Source organism: Oryctolagus cuniculus, chromosome 19 (genome assembly GCF_051225735.1).
Source record: "Oryctolagus cuniculus isolate XC-2025 breed Fujian yellow rabbit chromosome 19, ASM5122573v1, whole genome shotgun sequence".
In the NCBI taxonomy this organism is placed as follows: domain Eukaryota; kingdom Metazoa; phylum Chordata; class Mammalia; order Lagomorpha; family Leporidae; genus Oryctolagus; species Oryctolagus cuniculus.
Genome location: NC_142885.1, coordinates 20976829 through 20996214, shown reverse-complemented (window position 1 = coordinate 20996214; position 19386 = coordinate 20976829).

Genomic DNA, 19386 nt, shown 5'->3' with positions numbered 1-19386 from the left:
CCGCTAGGGCGGCCATTTCCCAAGCGGCGGGGCCACACTGCAGTGTGAGGCTGCGATCGCCGCGCGGGGCGGGGGAGGCGGCCCGGCCATTCACCCGTGCTTGAGACTGCGTCCTCCGCTTGCCGCGGCGCCTCGTGGCCCAGCTGCTGCGGGTGATGCGCCGGTCCCGGGAAACCTGGACGGCGGCCTGGGGTGGGATGTGGCAGAGTCCCTCCGGGGCCTTGTGTGCAGTTGGGCGCCGGGCCGTGCAGCGGCCAGGCCGCGGCTCCCAGGAGGGCAGGATGTTTCTCGGTGGTCTTTGCAGTCCACGTCAGGCCTGGGCCGGCCCTGTCTTTACTGTCCCATACCATACCTTCCCACTCTGATAAGGAAGAAATAAATACGGAGTGGGTATTGCATTTGGTTGGCAGTTTAGAATCCTAAATCTATAGTCTTTAGAGCTCATGATATGTGTTTCTAATCATGTTACTAAAATAATAAGTTTATATTTTACTTAACTATAATCTCGCTGTTGATAGGCTTTAAGACAGCCTTAAGATTTCACTGTTAGAAATTCTTCAGAAAATCTTCTGGTGTGATCTTTCAGTCATGAATTTGGAATACTATGCTGACTTATTTACTTATCCAAGATTGTGTAAATTTATGGGCAACCTATTACCATTTTGAATTCTGAGATGGTTGAATCAATTTGTATGCGGTCATAGGAATATGAGGGCATTGGTTTCATCTGTGTCATCACCAGCACTGACTGTTGGAAATGAAAATAAGTTTCTGAATGTTATGACAAATATGGATAAGAGAGATCTTCAATTCTGCAGAACTCATCTTGTATGTGTGGAGTACAATAATAGTTTTATATTTGTGTGGATAAAAAAAAACAGGTTACAAACTTTTAAAACCTTTTTCCTTCTCATTTTTACATGAATCAAATCAAGCTCTGGAAGTAGCCTGGATTTGAGAGCTGGATGGAAGGCAGGCATTTTAGTGATCATGGTGAAAATGTGGCTGCAACTGACACAAGTTGGTCTAAACTGGGACTCCCAAATAGAGGCCCAGGTAAGCACAAAGTGTAATGGGAATGAATTTCTTCTGATGTCACAATATAGCAAAGAGAGTGAAAAGTTCAGATGTTTTTTAAATGAGGTGAGATGATACCCAACTTATATATTGTCATACCCAGACAAGGATATTCAAGTGATTAAGTCATTATCTTGTAGTTTACCATACTTGATTTATTTGTGTTCTATTTTTTTTACACACTGCTTAGGTTTACTAATTCTGTTTTTGTGAAATTCCTCTTCCTTTATGAATTACTGGATTTTACTGTTATTGAGCTTTATTTTCTAGCTTTCCATGGTCTTGACTAAAAATGCCAATTCCATAATGGGTTATTTTCCTACTTTAGTCTTGCCTATTAATTTTTTAAAAGAGTTATTTTATTTATTTGAAAGGAGGTGCTATGGAGAGAATGACAGACACAGAGAGAAATTTTCCATCCGCTGGTCACTTCTCAGATGGCTGCAACCAGAGCTGGGAGCTTCTTATGGGTCACCAATCTGTGCAGAAACCTAAGGGCTTGTGCCAAATCTGCTGCTTTCCCAGGCATATTAGCAGAGACCTGGATTGGAAGTGGAGCAGCGAGGACTCCAACTAGTGCACATATGGGATGCTGGCATTACAGGCTGTGGCTTTACCTGATATGCCACAATATTGGTTCCTTGCCTAGGAATTTAATGGGCATGATTGCAAGCCTCAAAGCTAAGGAATTGTGTCTGTTTTTAATTCTTTTTTTGCCAATTGAATCCTTTAAACAGATTTTAAACTATAGGAGTAACATGCATTTATTATATTTTACAATTGAAAGCAAAAACTGGGATTTTCCCCTATCCCCATTCCCAGTCTTGGTGTGAATTTTTCCTGTTGTTTGGGGGTCTCACTAGACCCTTTGGATTTTAAGAAGAGATCATAAAGAATGTTCTCAATGTTTTTCCCTACTAAATATATCAAAGAAGCCGGCGCCGCGGCTCACTAGGCTAATCCTCTGCCTTGTGGCAGCGGCACACCGGGTTCTAGTCCCGGTTGGGGCGCCGGATTCTGTCCCGGTTGCCCCTCTTCCAGGCCAGCTCTCTGCTGTGGCCAGGGAGTGCAGTGGAGGATGGCCCAGGTACTTGGGCCCTGCACCCCATGGGAGACCAGGATAAGTACCTGGCTCCTGCCATCGGATCAGCACGGTGCGCCGGCGGCAGCACGCCAGCTGCGGCGGCCATTGGAGGGTGAACCAATGGCAAAAGGAAGACCTTTCTCTCTGTCTCTCTCTCTCACTGTCCACTCTGATTGTCAAAAAAAAAAATATCAAAGTTTACATCGAACATCTTTGTATATAAGCTCCTCTTTTGTGGCAATGCCACTGGGATATCATTTCCCAAAGAGTCACGGTTAGGAACAGGAAGTGGACTGGCCAACCAAGGAGTCCTTGACTTCTTGCTGGGCAGAATCTTTGTGCTTTGTGCTTCCTCAGATTCATCCCGTTCACATATGGGACAAAGGAGACAGCAAGCAGAAGTTGTGCTGCTCCAAGGCAGTTAGGAAGGGCTGATTGCCTGGGGCATGGCTTTGGTTTTTAATCCTTAATCCCAGAAGGGCCTACAGAGGGGAGAGGATGAGATGGTGGGCCCCAGATTGTTGAGACACATGCATGTTTCATGTATCTTTAGATTACAATGGGTGTGCTTATTATCTAAATTATTGATTCTGATCTCAGCTCAATGTGTTCACTTTCCTGGAAGCAGCATGGTTTAAAAACTAACCGTTGGTAAACTTACAGAGGTAATATGTATTTGTGAGTTAGATCAAGCATGACTTGATGACTTTATCATTTTGTCTTGCATGCTCATACTTATTTTTTGAAAAAAACTTTATTTTTATTAAAGGCGGCAATACTGAGACAGAAGAGATGTATTTCCCTTATTATTTAGTTGATTGTGAAATAATTTTTCCCAGAATGCTAAGTATGTCAAGGGTAGCTAATAACAGATACATAATAAATATTGTCACACGAAAGACTACACATAAGATTATATAAGCACTGATTTTCTGAAGATACAGAAGTCTTTTAAAAATAGCTTCGGATTTTAAACTTTTGGAGCATTTCTCAAGCTTTGCTCCTATGTAGTGTCCTGTCAACAAATTGAGGTGAAGCTGCTCCTGGCAGAGGACTGGAAATTACTGGCCAATGAAACAAACTTCTTCTAGATACCAGTGTTTTCAGATGTTTCTTCTCTGAGTTTTGTTATATATTCTGAGTTGGTTTGAGTTATGAGAATAGTGAACAAACATGAGGAACACAGGTAAAAAATGAACTGGAATTGAAATTCATGATAAATAAGTAGATTCTGGCTGCTTTTGCCATACAAACAAAAAACCCTGGGTCTCTATGTTAGAGGATGGATATGTTAATTTGCTTGAATATATTAATTTTAACTATGTGTATCCTATGACATCATGTTATATCCCTTGAATGTACATAATAAACCCACAAAGGGAAGGGGCAGAATGTAAAGTGAGCTATGTGTTTGTTTATTATAGATGCTACACATTGCTTTCCTTAAACAGCATCTTCTGGAACAAATTCAGAAAGTTTTCCCAAAAGGCATTTTTCCTGTTTCAGTCTGTCCACAAAAGTATATATTTATCCAAATTGCCAGGTACTGTTGTAAGATTTACCTTCATACACTCCAGCGTAGCACTGAGTCCAGAGCCTAGACAAACATGCAGTTAGACCTGTGTATTCTACACAGCTGCACTGATGCCAGCAGCCTCTTACAGAAGGTTCAACACTGATATCAGACTCCTGATTCAGCCAAGCACATGTTTAGCCAAAAAGAATACACTTTCAAAAGCAGATGATATACATGGGGGAATTTCACAGTTTTGGAAGAGAACACAGGGAATGAGAGAAGGATTTCAACCCAAGCAATTTCAGTTATATACTGTGGGAGTTTCTGAGTCTTATGAAACAGACTGTGAGATTTCAGTGGACTGTGAGAGCATCACTGTGACCTATGGAAAGCTAACTAAGCTACTTTCTCCTGAGCAGTGGCAAAATAAACCCAAGCAAAATGTCCTTTCACCTGAAAAAGAGAAGCCAATGTGAGAGCCACCAGATCAAAACCACATTGCCTCAGATTACAGTCAAGGAGTTGGGCAGGCTCGTGTGCTGAATGTCATCTGGAATGGTCTTGAGGATTTGAACAATGCTCTAAAATTACACCAAAGTTGTAGAAGCTTGGGGCCAACACTGTAGCATAATGGGTAAAGCCGATGCCTACAAGGCCGGCACCCCATATGGGCGCCAGTTTGTCTCAGCTGCTCCACTTCAGATCCAGCTCTCTGCTATGGCTTGGAAAGGCAGCAGAAGTTGGCTCAAGTCCTTGTGCCCCTGCACACATGTGGGAGACCTAGAAGAAGCTCCTGGCTCCTGGCTTCAGATTGGCTCAGCTCCAGCCATTGTGGTCTATTGGAAGTGAACCAGTGGATAGAAGACCTCTCTCTCTCCTTCTATCTCTCCTTCTCTCTGTGTAATTCTGATGTTCAAATAAATAAATCTTTAAAAAATGTAGAAGCTCTCCAATTTGGTGAAGTTAGATTAGTATACATTTTAAGATTTGGGGGAAAGTTTATATAATATTCATGAATTAGAATAACATTTTTAAAAAAGGTTTTATTTATTTGACAGGTAGAGTTACAGACAGTGAGAGGAAGAGACAGAGAATGGTCTTCCTTCTGTTGGTTCACTCCCCAGATGGCCACAATGGCTGAGGTGCACCAATCCAAAGCCAGGAGACAGGTGCTTCCTCCCAGTCTCTCATACAGGTGCAGAAGCCCAAGGCCTTGGACTATCTTCTAATGATTTTCCAGGCCATAGCAGAGAGCTGGATTGGAAGAGGGGCACCCAGGACTAGAACCAGGGCCCATACGGGATGCCGGTGCCACAGGTGGAGGATTAACATACTGTGCCATGGAGCTGGCCCCCTAGCATACATTTTTTATAACTTTTATTTAATGAATATAAATTTCAAAGTACAGCTTATGGATTACAATGGCTTCCCCCCATAACGTGCCTCCCACCCGCAACCCTCCCCTCTCCCAATCCCTCTCCCCTTCCATTCACATCAAGATTCATTTTCGATTCTCTTTATCTACAGAAGATCAGTTTAGCATACATTAAGTAAAGATTTCAACAGTTTGCTTCAACACAGAAACATAAAGTGAAAAATAATAGATGATTTTTTAAATGATGATGAAATCAGATCAGACCTATTGTCATGTTTAATCCCAGTGAGAGTCAAGTTGGGAATTGATAATTTCTTCTTCTTCTTTTTTTTTTTTTTACAGAAGATCCGTTTAGTATACATTAAGTAAAGATTTCAACAGTTTGCACCCACATAGAAACACCAAGTGAAAAATACTGTTTGAGTACTTGTTATAGCATTAAATCTCAATGTACAGCATATTAAGGACACAGATCCTACATGAGGAGTAAGTGCACAGTGACTCCTGTTGTTGACTTTACAAATTGACACTCCTGTTTATGGCATCAGTAATCTTCCCATGCCCCAGTCATGAGTTTCCAAGGCTATGGAAGCCTTTTGAGTTCTCTGACTCTTATTTTATTTAGATGAGGTCATAGTCAAAGTGGAAGTTCTCTCCTCCCTTCAGAGAAAGGTACCTCCTTCTTTGAAGACCTGTTCTTTCCACTGGGATCTCACTCATAGATATCTTTCATTTAGGTCCTTTTTTTTTTTTGCCAGAGTATCTTGGCTTTCCATGCCTGAAATACTCTCATGAGCTTTTCAGCCAGATTGGAATGCCTTTAGGGCTGATTCTGAGGCCAGAGTGCTGTTTAGGACATCCGCCATTCTATGAGTCTGCTGTGTATCGTGCTTCCCATGTTGGATTGCTCTCCCCTTTATTTATTCTATCGGTTAGTATTAGCAGGCACTAGACTTGTTTATGTGATCCCTTTGACTCTTAGTCCTTTCATTATGATCAATTGTGAACTGAAATTGATCACTTGGACTAGTGAGATGGCATTGGTACATGCCACCTTGATGGGATTGAATTGGAATCCCCTGGTATGTTTCTAACTCTACCATTTGGCGCAAGTCAGCCTGAGCATGTCCCAAATTGTACATCTCTTCCCTCTCTTATTCCCACTCTTTTGTTTAACAGGGATCACATTTCAGTTAAATTTTAACACTTAAGAATAACTATGTATTAATTGCGGAATTAAACCAGTAGTATTAAGTAGAACAGACAAAAAAAAAAACTACTAAGAGGGATAATATATTAAGTTGTTCATTAACAGTCAGGGCTATGCTGATCAAGTCACCATTTCTCATAGTGTCCATTTCATTTCAACAGGTTTCCTTTTTGGTGTTCAGTCAGTTGTCACCGATCAGGGAGAACATATGGTATTTGTCCCTTTGGGACTGGCTTATTTCACTCAGCATGAAGTGTTCCAGATTCCTCCATTTTGTTGCAAATGACTGGATTTCGTTGTTTCTTACTGTGGTATAGTATTCTAAAGAGTACATATCCCATAATTTCTTTATCCAGTCTACTGTTGATGGGCATTTAGGTTGGTTCCAGGTCTTGGCTATTGTGAATTGTGCTGCAATAAACATTAGGGTGCAGACCGCTTTTTTGTTTGCCAATTTAAATTCCTTTGGGTAAATCCCCAGGAGTGGGATGGCTGGGTCGAACGGTAGGGTTATATTCAGGTTTCTGAGGAATCTCCAGACTGACTTCCATAGTGGCTTCACCAGTTTAAATTCCCACCAACAGTGGGTTAGTGTCCCCTTTTCCCCACATCCTCGCCAGCATCTGTTGTTGGTAGGTTTCTGTATGTGAGCCATTCTAACCGGGGTGAGGTGAAACCTCATTGTGGTTTTGATTTGCATTCCCCTGATTGCTAGTGACCTTGAACATTTTTTCATGTGCCTGTTGGCCATTTGGATTTCCTCTTTTGAAAAATGTCTATTGAGGTCCTTGTCCCATCTCTTAAGTGGGTTGTTGGTTTTGTTGTTGTGGTGTTTCTTGATCTCTTTGTAGATTCTGGTTATTAACCCTTTATCTGTTGCATAGTTTTGGGGTCGTGCTTCATGCTTCTGCACGTGGAAATCCAGTTTTCCCAGCACCATGTATTGAATAGACTGTCCTTGCTCCAGGAATTGGTTTTAGATCCTTGGTCAAATATAAGTTGGCTGTAGATGTTTGGGTTGATTTCTGGTGTTTCAATTCTGTTCCATTGGTCTATCCATCTGTTTCTGTACCAGTACCATGCTGTTTTGATTACAACTGCCCTGTAGTATGTCCTGAAATCTGGTATTGTGATGCCTCCAGCTTTGTTTTTGTTGTACAAGATTGCTTTAGCTATTCAAGGTCTCTTGTGCCTCCATATGAATTTCAGCGTCATTTTTTCTAGATCTGAGAAGAATGTCTTTGGTATCTTGATTGGGATTGCATTGAATCTATGAATTGCTTTTGGGAGACTGGACATTTTGATGATGTTGATTCTTCCAATCCATGAGCATCGCAGATTTTTCCATTTTTTGGTATCCTCTTCTATTTCTTTCTTTAAGATTTTGTAATTCTCATCGTAGAGATCTTTAACGTCCTTGGTTAAGTTTATTCCAAGGTATTTGATTGTTTTTGTAGCTATTGTGAATGGGATTGATCTTAGCAGTTCTTTCTCAGCCATGGCATTGCTTGTGTATACAAAGGTTGTTGATTTTTGTGCATTGATTTTATATCCTGCCACTTTGCCAAACTCCTCTATGAGTTCCAATAGTCTCTTAGTAGAGTTCTTTGGATCCCCTAAGTAAAGAATCATATCTTCTGCAAAGAGGGATAGTTTGAGCCAATCGGTGTCTTTTAACTGAAGAGTTAAGTCCATTAATATTTAATGTGACTATTGATAATAGTGACTTTGCCCTGCCATATCCCAGAGATATTTTCTAGTATATACTTGGAGTTTCCCATGCTCTTTTACTGGTAGGTTTTAACTGGACAGTTCAGGCCTTTCATGTTTAATGTGACTATTGATACATAGTGACTTTGCCCTGCCATTTTTCCGGAGATATTTTCTAGTATATGCTTTGAGCTTCCCATGCTCTTTTACTGGTAGGTGTTCTTCCTTTACCTTCTTTCATATTGATGGCCGTGTTTCTGTGTTTCTGAGTGTAGCACATCTTTAAGTATCTTTTGCAGGGCCAGACGAGTGGCCACAAAGTCTTTCAATTTCTGTTTGCTATGAAAGGTCTTTATTTCACCTTCATTCACAAATGAGAGCTTAGCAGGATATAATATTCTGGGCTGGCATTTTTTCTCTCTTAGCACCTGTGCTATGTCTCGCCATTCCCTCCTAGCCTGTAGTGTTTCTGATGAGAAGTCTGCTGTGAATCTAATTGGAGATCCTCTGAGAGTAATCTGACGTTTCTCTCTTGCACATTTTAGGATTTTTTCTTTATGTTTCACTGCGGTGAGTTTAATTAGAACGTGTCGTGGTGAGGATCTCTTTTGATCAGGTTTACTGGTGGTTCTATGAGCTTCATGTACTAGGATGTCTCTGTCCTTCTCCAAACCCGGAACGTTCTCTGCTAGTATCTCACTAAAAAGGCCTTCTAATCCTTTCTCTCTCTCCATGCCTTCAGGAACTCCTAGAACTCGAATGTTGGTTTTTTTTAATAGTATTCTGTAGATTCCTAACAATATTTTTTAGATTTCTAATTTACTCTTCTTTTCTTTGGTTTGACTGTATCCTTTCCTGTTCTCTGTCTTCTAAGTCTGATATTCTCTCTTCTGTTTCACTGACTCTGTTTTTTAGACTTTCTAATGTGTTTGTCATTTGATCTATTGAGCTCTTCATTTCATTTTGATTTCTCTTCACTATCACACTTTCCTGTTCTACTAGTTTCTGCATTTCATTTTGATTCTTCCTTAAAATTTCATTTTCATGAGAGAGATTTTCAATCCTGTCCAATAATGATTTCTGTAGTTCAAGGATTTGCTTTTGAAAACTTCTAAATGTTCTTATCATAAATTTTTTGAAATCCGTATCTTGCATTTCTTCTATCTCATCATCTTCATAATCTTGGCTTGGGGTGTTTTGTTTATTTGGAGGCGTCATAGTGTCATCGTTGATCTTGTTCCCTCGATTTCTGTGTTTGTTGCTTGGCATAGTTAATTCTTCTTTCATCACTGTGCGTTTTTTTTTATTTTATTTTATACTATATTTTATTTTATACTATATTTTATTTATACTATGTCCGTGTTAAGTGGACTGCCTGCTGTTGGAGGAGCCTTGGAGGCTTGAGATGGGTGTGGCCTGAGAGCTCTGCTTGGTTCTTCCGCGTTACGGGTGTTCAAAGGTGACACCCTCAGGTTATGTGTGGTAAATCTCTCTCTTTTTATTTACTTATTTATTTATTTTATTTTTTTATTCAGGAGGTAAGTAATACTGCACGGCTGTGCAGAATTGATGGTATTTAGCTTCTGATCTCTGGCTTCTACCCAAAGAGTCTGTGCCGGTTCAGTTTCTGCTGCGGACTCCCACTGGGTTGCCTAGGCTACTGAATTGTAGCCTTAGCTCTCCCCTTTTGTTATGTATATCCCGAGTGGGGCCTGCTCTTTGTCTCTTGCTCACCTTTGCAAGTTTGGCAGAGAGAGAGAAACTTATTAGTACCAGTACCCCCCCACCCTTTTTTTCTTCTTCTTTTTCCTTCTCTCCTGTAGTCAGTCTGGTGAACTTTCCCACCTCAAAGCCCACTTCCCTCTAGATTCTGTCCGCCGTTTCCCTGACAATGTCTCCGGTTACTGAGCTCACCTCCCCTTCCAGCACCGATGTGTGGACTCGGAGCCCTGGGCGTCCCTGCTCTCCCCGCTGGTGTCTGTGTGACATCCACTTCCCTTCCCGCACTGGCGCACAGACCCTGTGGCTCCCACAGCTCAGCTTCCACGTGGTGGGTGACCTTTCTCTCCCAGTAGGTCCTCCAAGTCACAGCCACTAGATCCGGAAGAGTTTCCTCTGCAAATTTTCCTGATCCTTTTTCTGAGGCTACTGTAACTCCACTTTTATTAAACTCACCATTGGTTTTCAACTTTCACAAATGTAAACTCCTCAAAGATAATACCTAACATTTAATTTGAATGTAATTATACCATATGGATGGTATAAATTTTTAAATGAAGCTTTGAACATATTTATATTTTTCTTTCTTTTTAAATTTCTGATTCCAGATGACCTGATAAAGAGAATAAATATAGATATGCATACAGTAGTCAGAATAACTACAGTGGAAATTACCCTAAAGTTCCGAAGTCTCTAAATTGCAACCTAGAGAAGACTTGGTGAGTTATAATATATTTGTTATATCAAATTTTTTTATGTGTGTTATGAAATTTCCAATTTTGTAACTGATAAGAATGTTGAGTTCATATTTGCCAGAACAAGTGAGTTTCTTCTTTTTTTATTGTGTTAAATAGCAAAATATGCCATTTTAACCACTTTTAAGCGTACAATTCAGTGGCATAATTGCACAGTTTGGAAATATTTTCTCCCATTCAGTTGGTTGCCTCTTCTCTGTTTTGAATGTTTATTTTGCAGTGCAGAATCTTCTCAGCTTTGTGTAATCCCATTTGTCAATGGGATTTGTTTACCTGTGCCTCAGGTTATTTTCCTAGCAGTCCTTGCCCATGCCAATGTCTTGCACACTTTCCCCAATGTGCTGTAGTAATTTGATAGTATCATGTCATGGATTTAGGTCCTTGATTCATGTATTTTAGCATTTGCTGGTGTTACAGTGCCCATTGTGTAGACGGACTTCTAAAAATTTTTATCTTTTAAAATTTTTCTTCACAAAGAAATCTCTTGTATGAGGAATACAGACTTCATGCATTCCATAAGTACAGCTTTAGGAATAGTGTGATTCTTCCTACCATACCTGCCCTTCTATGCACTCTCCCACCCCTTATCTTCCTCCCTCTCCAATTTCTAGTCACATTCTCCACACTTTATATATTTTGGTTACTATACCTTTATGAGTTGAATAGTTTACAAATAATTGCTCACATTTTCTTTGATGCCTCTTCACTTTCCTGAGTGTTTCATTTGCTTCACAGAAGCTTCTCAATTGGATGGAATCCCATTTGTGAATTTTGGTTTTGATTTCTTGTACCTCTAGGGTCTTGTCCAAGAAGTCTTTGTATATGCCAATGTTTTGCAGGGTTTCCCCAATGTTCTCTTATAGTTTGATGGTATCGGGTTGTAGATTTATGTGTTTAATCGATTTTGAGTGGATGTTTGTGTAAGTTATAAGTTATAGTTTGTGTAAGTTATAAGTTATAGTTTCTTGCTTCATGCTTCTGAATGTGGAAATGCAGTTTTCCCAGCACCATTTGTTGAAGAAACTGTCTTTCTCTAGGGATTGACCTTAGCTCCTTTTTCAAATACAAGTTTGTTGTAAATGTTTGGATTTGATTGATTTCTCTTCTATTCCATTTGTCTATCCATCTGTTTTTGAACCAGTATCCAGCTGTATTGATTAAAACTGCCCTGTAGTATGTCTTGGAATCTGGTATTGCAATGCCTCTGGCATTGTTTTGTTGTATAAGATTGCTTTAGCTATTTGGGATCTCCTGTGTTTCCATATGAATTTCAGCATCATTTTTTCTATATCTGAGAAGAATGACCTTGGTATTTTTATTTGTACCTTACTAAATCTGTAAAGTGCTTTTGGACATATAGACATTTGGATGATATTGATTCTTCCAATCCATGAACATGGAAGATTTTACCATTTTTTGTGTCTTCTTCTATTTCTTTCTTTAATGTTTTTTTATTATCAGAGAGTTTTTTTTATTTAATAAATGTGAATTTACAAAGTGCAACTTTTATATTGTTGTGGCTTCCCCCCCCCCAACCTCCCTCCCTCCTGTGGCCCTCCCCTCTCCCACTCCCTCTCCCATCCTACCGTTCATTGAGTTTCATTTTCAATTGCCTTCATATACTGAAGATCAACTTAGTATATACGAAGCAAGGATTTCAACAGGCTGCACTCACACAACTGCACAAGGTATAGGGTATTGTTCGACTAGTAGTGTTGTTTTTAAGTTTCATAGTAAAACACATTAAGGACAGAGATCCTACGTGGGGAGCATGTACCCAGTGACTCCTGTTATTTATTTAACAACTGGCGCTCTTATTTATGACATCAGCAATCACCCGAAACTCTTGCTATGAGCTGTCTAGGCTATGGAAGCCTCTTGAGTTCACCGACTCTGAATTTGTTTAGTCAAGGCCATATCACAGTGGAGGTTCCTTTCTCCCTTCAGAAAAAGGTGCCTCCAGAGAGAGTTTTGACATCCTTGATTAAGTTTATTCTGGTCGGCACCGCAGCTCACTAGGCTAATCCTCTGCCCCTTGCGGCACCGGCATGCTGGGTTCTAGTCCCTGTCAGGGTGCCGGATTCTGTCCTGGTTGCCCCTCTTCCAGGCCAGCTCTCTGCTGTGGCCAGGGAGTGCAGTGGAGGATGGCCCAGGTGCTTGGGCCCTGCACCCCATGGGAGACCAGGATAAGTAAGTACCTGGCTCCTGCCATCGGATCAGCGCGGTGCACCGGCCTCAGCACACCAGCAGTGGCGGCCACTGGAGGGTGAACCAATGGCAAAAAGGATGACCTTTCTCTCTGTCTCTCTCTCTCTCTCACTGTCCACTCTGCCTGTCAAAAAATAAAAAAAAAGTTTATTCTAAGGTATATGATTTTTTGTAGTTACTGTGAATGAGATTGATCTTAGAAGTTCTTTCTCAGCCATGGCATTGTCTGTGTATACAAAGGCTCTTGATTTTTGTGGATTGATTTTATATCCTGCTACATTACCAAACTCTGCTATGAGTTCCAGTAGTCTCTTAGTGGAGTCTCTTGGATCCCCTATACATAGAATCATGTCATCTGCAAATAGGGAGAGTTTGACACCCTCCTTCCCAATTTGTATACCTTGATTTCTTTTTCTTCTCTAATGGCTCTGGCTAAATCTTCTAAGGCTATATTGAATATCAGTTGTGATATTGGGCATCCTTGCCTGGTTCCAGATCAGTAGGAATGCTTCCAACTTTTCCCCATTCAATAGGATGCTGGCTGTGGGTTTGTCATTTTGTCTTGATCATGTTGAAGAATGTTCCTTCTATACTCAATTTATTTGAGTTTTCATCATAAAATCATGTTGTATTTATCAAATGCTTAGAGATTTCATCATGAAAGGGTGTTATATTTTATGATATGTTTTCCTCTTTATCTATGATATAATCATATTGTTTTTGTTCTTTAGTTTGTTAATGTGATGTATCACATTGATTGATTTGCAAATGTTGAACCATACCTGCATACCAGGGGTCAATGCCACTTAGTCCAGTGAATGATCTTTCTGATGTGTTGTTGGGTGCAATTCACTAGGATTTTGTTGAGGATTATTGCATCTATGTTCATCAAGGAAAAGGGTCAGTAATTTTCTTTCTCAATTGCATCTTTTTCAGATTTAGGAATTATGGTGATGCTGGCTTCATTGAAAGAATTTGGGAAGATTCCCTCTCTTTCAATTGTTTTGAATAGCTCAAGAAGAATTGCAGTTACTTCTTCTTGAAATCTCTGGTAGAATTCAGCATTGAAGCCATTCGGTCCTGAAGCCATTTGGTTTTTCTTTATTGGGAGGGTCTGTAGTATTGATTCAATTTCTGTCCTGTTTATGGGTCTGTTTAGGTTTTCTCTGTCTTCATGGCTCAATTTAAGTAAGTTGTATGTGTCCAGGAATCTACCCATTTCTACTAGGATTCCTGGCTTGTTGGCATGCAGCTCTTTGTAGTAATTTCTGATGATGATTTTTATTTCTGTGGTGTCTGTTGTTACATTTCATTTTTCACCTCTAATTTTATTAATTTTGGTCTTCTCCTTTCTTTTGGTTATTTGGGACAATGGTTTGTCAATTTTGTGTATTGTTTTCAAAAAAACAGCTCTTAATTTTGTTGATCTTTTTTTTTGGTTTTAATTTTGTTGATTTCTTTTCTAATTTTAATTATGTCTTTTCTCCTATTAGTTTTGGGTGTTTTTTTGTTTTTGTTTTTGTTTTTTTTCTAGATTCTTGAGATGCATTGCTACCTCATTTATTTGGTACCTTTCCAATTTCTTGATGTAGGAACCTATTCCTATAAACTTTCCTCTTAATACTGCTTTTGCTATATCCCATAAGTTTTGATGTGTTGTATTGTCACCTTCATTTGTTCCCAGAATTTTTTAATTTCTCTTTTGACTTTGTCTATGTCACACTGTTCATTCAGGAGCATGTGCTTGTGTATGTTCTAGAGATTCCTGAGTTGCTGATTTCCAGTTTTTTTCCATTGTGATCCAAGAGGATGCATGGTATGATTTTGATTTTTTTTATATTGATGAGACTTGCTTTATGGCCTAACATGTGGTCAATCCTAGAGAAAGCTCCATGCACTGATAAGAATGTGTATTCTGAAATTGTAGGATGAAAAGTGCTGTAGATATCTGTTAGGTCCATTTGGTCTGTAGTGTCAATTAAGTCTGTTGCTTCCTTGCTGACTTTTGTCTGGTTGATGTGTTCCTTACTGAAAGTCGGGTATTGAAGTTTCCCATTGCTATTGTATTTGAATCTATGCCTCCCTTTAGGTTCCTTTACATTTCTTTTAAATAGCCAAGTGCATTGTTATTTGTTACATTCATAATAGTCACAGCTTCCTGTTAAATTTATCCCTTAATCATTACATAGTGCCCCTCTTTGTTTCCTCCAACAGTTTTTGTGTTAAAGTCTACTTTATCTGATCTTAGAATGGTCACACCAGCTCTTTTTAGCTTTATGTTAGCATGGAATCTTTTTCCATCCATTCACTTTTACTCTGCATTCATCTTTGTTGGTGAGATGTGTTTCTTGCAGGCAGCAAATTGGAGGGTTTTGTTTTTTAATCCATTCACCCAGTCTGTGTCTTTAACTGGAGAGCTGAGGCCATTACATTAAAGGTGACTCTCTATAAGTAATGACTTTGCCCTGCCATTTTTCCACAAATATTCTTTTTTTTTTTTTACTTTGGATTTCCTTTTCTGCTTTTACTGGGAGATCTTCTTCCTTTACCTTCTTTTTTAGTGATGACCATGTTTCTGTGTTTCTGTGTGCAGATCATCGTAAACATCTTTTGCAAGGCTGGATGGGTCCTGACAAATTCTTTCAAGTTCTGTTTGTTATGGAAAGTCTTTATTTCACCTTCATTCATAAATGAGAGCTTTGCAGGGTACAGTATTCTGGGTTGACTGTTCTTTTTTTCTTAAGCCTTAGACTATATCTCCATTCTCTCCTAGCCTATAGTTTCTGGTGAGAAGTCAACTGCGAGTGCTTCCTGTACTTGGATGTCTGTTTCTTTCTCCAAATTAGGAAAGATTTCTCATATTATTTCACTAAAAAGGCCTTCTAATCCTTTTTTTCTTTCCACATCTCCAGGAACTCCTATAACCTATATACCAGGTCACTTGATAGTATCCTGTAGATTCCCAACAGTGTTTTTTAGTTATCTAATTTCTTCTTGTTGTTTCTTATCTGGCTGTCTAATTTCATGCAATTTGTCTTCTAAGTTGGATATTCTTTCTTCTGCTTTACAGATTCTGTTGTTAAGGCTTTCCACTGCATTTTTAATTTGTTCTATTGAATTCTTAATTTCAAAAATTTCATTTTGCTTTCTCTTCAAGATCTCAGTTTCGTGGGAGTTATTTTCTTTCATGTATGGATTTCTTTAGTTCATGCATTTGCTTCTGATTACTTCTAAGTAATCCTACTTTCAATTTTTTGAATTCCATTTCTGTCATTTCTTCAATTTCTTCATCTTCACAATCTAGTATTGAAGTATTGTATTCTTTTGGGGGCATCATATTGTGTGTCTTATTCTTGTCTCTTGAATTGGTGCATTTATTATTTGGCATTTGTGCAGATACTTGTTGGTTTCTTCTTTTATTTTCTTTTTTGCTGTGGCAGATTTTATCTTTGGACTATGTCTGCATATTGGAGAGTGTTTGCTTTCAGTGATTACCTAGAGGCATGTGGTGGATGTGGCCAGGGAGCTCTGTTCACTGTTCCAGATGGAAGGGAGTGTTAAGCTGGCACCCAGGTTGGGTGTGGTAAATCTCTCTCTCTCTCTCTCTCTGTTTTTTTAATCAGAGAGAAGGTTTCTTCTGCTCTGTTCATATAGACTCAGCTCACTTCCTCTCTAAGCACACCAGTGCCTGGGCATTAGTCCCAGTGGGTATAATATTCATCCACATTCTACAAGGCCCACACAAAGGACCTATGCAATCCTCAGTGTAGCAGATTCCCCAGCAATGTCCCTCACCAGGGAACCAGGGACCCCTGAGTATGTGGAGCCCGCACAGTGATTACCCAAAGACTCAGCCACACCCTGAGCCTTCCCATGCAACCTCAGTGTTTTCCCAGTCCTGTAGCCTCAGTGTTTTTACAGTCCCAGCACACAAGGCTCCCACAGTAATGAGCACCCTGCCCCCTGTCACTTTTCCCTGCCAGACTCAGGAGTTTCTGCTTGGCTGGTTCCTGTGCATGGACATGAACTGGTGCAGCTTTTATGTACGTCCAAAATGGCTCCCACTCTCTATCAGCTTGTTTCAGGATGCCACGGCAGGGTGATCAGGGAAAGAGAAACATGAGCTATTTTTTTTTCTCCTCTGTTTGGCAGGTACACTATTGCCTACAGGGCTCCAAGCCCTATTCCCTGCAGGCTTTTCCAGCAGTTTCATCAGCCATGGTTTAGGCTGTTTCAGTCTAATATCACCTTACTCTCCAAAGCTGGTGCAGGGGCTCTCAGCTTCTAGGATCCTGAATTGTACATGTCCACACCTTCCTTGTAGGTTTACTGTGTCCCTTTAATTTGTGTGGAATTCCCTCTGTCATTTTCTCCCTACCTCTTCTCTGAGACTGCACTCTCTCCCTTTTTTAAACTATCTTATCCTAGACTAGATAATTGAGCGCCCTCCCTACTCTGCCATCTTAATCCAATCAGTGAATGTGATTGATCTTTGAAGCTTTTACTCAGCCATGGCATTGTTTGTATATAAAAAGACTATTGATTTATGTGAGCCTATTTTATATCCAGCAATTTTGCCAAACTCTTTATGTTCCTTTTTTAAAATAATTTTTATTTGAAAGAGTTACACAGATAGAGAAGGAGAGGCAGAGCAAGAGAGAGGTCTTCCTTCTTGTGGTTCACTGCCAGATAACTTCAACAGCTGGAGCTGTGCCAATCCAAAGCCAGGAGCCAGAGTTTCCTCTGGGTTTTCCCACTTGGGTGGAGAAGACCAAGGACTTGGGCCATCTTCTGCTTTCCCAGGCCATAGCAGTGAGCTGGATTGGAAGTGGAGCAGCCAGAACTAGAACCGGCACCCATATGGGATGCTGGTGATTCAGGCCAGTGTTTTAATGTGCTGCACCACAGCACTGGACCCTAGATGCCTGTTTTGATTGTGGACTTAGCATGCCATTAATAAATAATGTGCTTGGATATATTCATTGTTATAGTTTCCCTGTTACAAATTACTAGTAATCATGCCAAGGTAAGAATTCATTACAAAACTAATTTATTTTAGTAAGAATCAGTGTGTGACTCCACAATCATACACTACTTATGTTTTATATAAATAAAATAAATAAAGAAAGAAAGAATGATTTTGAGCAATTTTACACATCTCTGCACTTACTCCACAATGAATTGTTATCTTTAGGCTGTTGGGTACAGACAAATGGGTGGTTTGCAAGTCTTAGAATGGCCCTAAAGGCATGTGTTGATAGGACATTAATTAGTCAATCATATTTCAAAGGGAATAATTTTGTGTAGAGGCCTCCAGCACTAGCATTGCTCATGAAATTAGATACACAGTTGGAAATATAGATCACCAGGAGTTGGTATTTTCTCAAAATCACCTGAGTGACTCTCAGCTATTAGCTTTGAATTGATTTATGTTGTATCCTTTCTTTTGAAATAAGCAAGCAACTTCTACTGAACCAGCTTCAGGCTATTGAATAACAAAAAAATGGCAAGTCTTGCAAACTGATGGACTTAAATTAGGCCCTTGGGTTTTTAAAAAAGATTTATTTTAAAGACTGAGAGTTACAGAGAGAGGAGTTAGAGTGAGAGAGAACGTGAGCAAGAGACAGAGAGTCTGAGAGCAAGAAGTCTTCCGTTCTGCTGGTTCATTCCCCAAATGACCACAACTCCAAGAGCCATGCTGACCTGAAGCCAGGAACCAGGAACCTCTTCTGAGTCTCCTACATGGATGCAGGGGCCCAAGGATGTGAGCCGCCTTCTACTGCTTTCCCAGGCCATAGCAGAGAGCTGGATGGAAGAAGAGCAGCTGGGACTTGAACCACTGCTATATGGGAAGCTGGCACAGCAGGCTTAACCCACTGTACCACAATGCTAGTCCCACCTTTGGGTTTAGAAAGACTTAACTCCACAACTGGTTTGTGTCAACCCTTAGATGTGTGATATGAAGAAAATTAATTATCCTCTCTGAGCCTGCTTTTTTTTTAACCTTAAGTCAAGGAGTGGCATACCTTAAAAATTGTGATCAATGATTTATAAACAGCCAAGAAAAATAAGGACTCTAACAGAGGGCGTCTAGTAGAGTCTTCATCACTCAAGAAAGGTTAATATAGTTTAGTTATTCTCTTGTCTGCTTTTGGTGGTTTGAGTGAAATAGGAACAGTAATAATTGGCAAAATTGTTTTGTTTATTTCTTGAGAAGCACACTCACACAGACACAGAGAGAGCTCCCATCTACTGAGCCATATCTCAAGTGCATGCAATGGCTGAGGCAGTGCCATGCTTAAGCTTGGAGCCAGGAGCTCAATTCCTGAACCAAAGTGGAAGGCAAGGGCCAAATTATTTGAGGCATTACCACTGCCTCCTAGGATCTGCATTGGCAGGAAACTGGAATCTGGGGCAAAGCTGGGACTTGAGCCCAAATACTCAGATATGGGACATGGCAACCCAACCAATATTTTAACCTCTAGGCCAAATGTCTATCTCTAATTCATAAATCTGTAACTATCATGTATCTTTTATTTCTGCTCTTTTTTCTTCCTCCTCCACCCACCTTCTATGGAGATGAGCACACTATTTCTACATTTGTGAAATTATCTTCTTTTCCTTTTATCTGATGTAACATTCTAATTTCAAAATGCAATAACTTAATAATATATTATTGTAAAAGGATATAAATAATATATTATTGTAAAAGGATTATTTATTTGTTTATTT